The sequence below is a fragment of the Austrofundulus limnaeus genome, unplaced genomic scaffold (assembly GCF_001266775.1).
Source record: "Austrofundulus limnaeus strain Quisiro unplaced genomic scaffold, Austrofundulus_limnaeus-1.0 Scaffold508, whole genome shotgun sequence".
In the NCBI taxonomy this organism is placed as follows: Eukaryota; Metazoa; Chordata; class Actinopteri; order Cyprinodontiformes; family Rivulidae; genus Austrofundulus; species Austrofundulus limnaeus.
The window spans coordinates 266,337-269,003 of record NW_013952910.1 but is presented as its reverse complement, the minus strand read 5'-3'; positions in this window follow the sequence as shown (position 1 = coordinate 269,003).

Here is a 2,667-nt window from a genome sequence, read left to right as displayed (position 1 = left end):
CATTAAATTCCAGTGAAATATATTTATGTTTGTGGTTGTAATGTGACAAAATATGGAAAAGTTCAAGGGGTATGAATACTTTTGCAAACCACTGTATGTTAGTGGGATTACTGTTCTTGGAAGTTAAACAAAAAAGTCTGTTTTATGGCTTGTAAAGATAAGGGTCAGAGCAGTTGTAATTTATTACTTAAAATAACTTAGTACAATGGAATTATTTACTCAAAGGTTAGAGGCTGTAAATGATCTGAAACACCTGTTATTTTTGTTTAAGTTTTCTTTGTTACACTTGACAAAACATGTTTTCCTGCTAGCATGTAACTCTTTTATAAAGAAGTAATAAATTGCATCACTATCGGTCTTCACTTGCCCTATTTTCCAATTGTCCTATTTAAACTGTGTTGACTTTTCCTCCGCTCAATAGTTTGTGTCTATATTTATGTGAGAAGCCATGAAAGACAGAAGCACTAAGCTGCTTAGGCTGAGTGAGGTCTGTGGTTAGCTGCACACCACCCTGGTTGTGGGCCAGTGATTTATCTGCTCTGTATGTTTTAATGCAGTGCTTTAGTTTCACTCTGTAGACTGAGAATGAACAGATTATAAGCAGTGTGATTGGCAGAATGTTCKTGCAGTTATTAGCCAACATTCTTTACGCATCTATTGGGTAAAATGAATGAAAAACACTGGTTACATAATGTGGTTTCCTCACAAGGTTAATCCACTGCAAAAATCAGTTTTTAAAGGCACATGGGTCCAAACACAAATATGCAGAAGCTAAGAATAGATTTCCAAACACACAGTTGTGTAATGGTCTAAAGCCAGGCAGTGTACTTATGCAAATGAGATCAGTTAACGCCAACTGTTTCAAATTAGATTAGGGGTGTTAGTTTGGATTGTTCACCTTTTAAAATCTAAAACTTTGAAAATAGAAACATGGAAGTAAAATGCACTTTTAACAAAATGCATTTTTTACAGGAAAAAAATAACTTAATTATTCTTAAAACGTTCATCACAACATTATCAAGTGTTTGACATGCATGCAAATAATCCCTGAAAGGAAATACTTAAATACATGTGATCATAAAAAAAATTTAATTAAATACAAGTTAAACCGTACGTAATCTTTTAAACAAACAACTAATGAACAAATAACTCAAAACTGCAGCCTCTCGACCCAGCATGAGGGGCTGTGAACCTGCCCTGCAGGGCGCAGATGTAGTTTTGCAAGTCCAAAATAAACAAAAGAATAACTTTGGTTAAAGTAACATTCAAGTGCATAAAAGTAAAAAAAAGTCCATCCTGTTTGAAATCTTTCTGGATCTCGCAGTCCAAAAGTTCAAAAAACACTTTAACGCTAAAAAACCAAGGAGAAGATGAGACCAGATTGATTATTACTATAATTCAGTGATTTAATATGATGACACTTAACACTTTAGATAACTGATTGCTCAGCTTCAAAGACACACTGTTTTCTGATAAGCAAACTAACAAAACTTTTAGACAGTTAACAGCACAAAATGGTCAGTCACTAAAAATAAGGTTTATGAGGCATCAACCTGACGAACAAGTAGTGTTGCCAACTCAGCGACTTTGTCACTAGATCTAGCGACTTTTCAGACCCCTCTTGCGACTTTTTTTTCCCAAAAAGCGACTAGCGACAAATCTAGCGACTTTTCCTGGTGTTTTTAGAGACTTTTAGGAGCTTTGGTGACAACATTTTCCAAGCACTTTTTTCCTTTCCTCCGCAAGCGGCGCAGTGAGCCCCTCCCACTTGCCGTCCGACTCACTGAAGCCTTGCGGCACCCCCAAACCCTACCCCCATCCTCGGCTGAAGTCAGCTGAGAAGAGACCGCTGAAAATGAATCACGCATGCGCAAAGCTTCCACTGCTTCTGTCTGGTTTACAGAATCTGCATTTTACTTTCTTTGATATATTTTCAGTAAAATTTTGCCAACTTTTCTTTTAGTCTCTTTAATGCAGGGATCGTCAGTTCTGGTCCTCGAATTCGGCAGTCCTGCACGTTTTACTTGTTTCTCTGCTCCACCATACCTGATTTGAATGAATGGGTGATTTTCATGCTTCTGTAGAACTTGGAAGAGGTAATTTACTGACTAAATCAGGTATGTTGGAGAAGAGAAACAAGTATATCATGTAGGGCTGCGGACCCCGAGGACCAGGATTGGCTACCCCTGCTTTAGGGCCCTACAAAATCCATTTTATTTTTTCCCAAATTCCATTTTTTCCATTTTAATTTTTCCAAATTCCACTTTTTACATTTTTTCCCCTGAATTCCACATTTTCATTCAAATCATACTTATTAACATCAAAAGGGTTTGATTATAAAGTGATTGAAAAATAATTTTACAAATGAATAGTCACAGAATTTAAAATTTAATGACTGTTATGCCACTTTCACAAATATAAAAAAAAATTGCTTTGGTTCAGCAGAACATTAAATGCTTTTTCAAGGTTAACAAAAGATGTTTGTCTATTTTAAAAGAACAAAAGACTTTCTGTGCAAAAACATAGCAGCTCACATTAACAAATACATGTTGTATATTTTTGTAAACAAATAAAAAAGTGCTTCAGCATTGGACTCATGTATCTTAAACAAAAATACTTTAAATCTGAACAATTCCTTCACAAATGCCTACTGAACAGGATCTTATC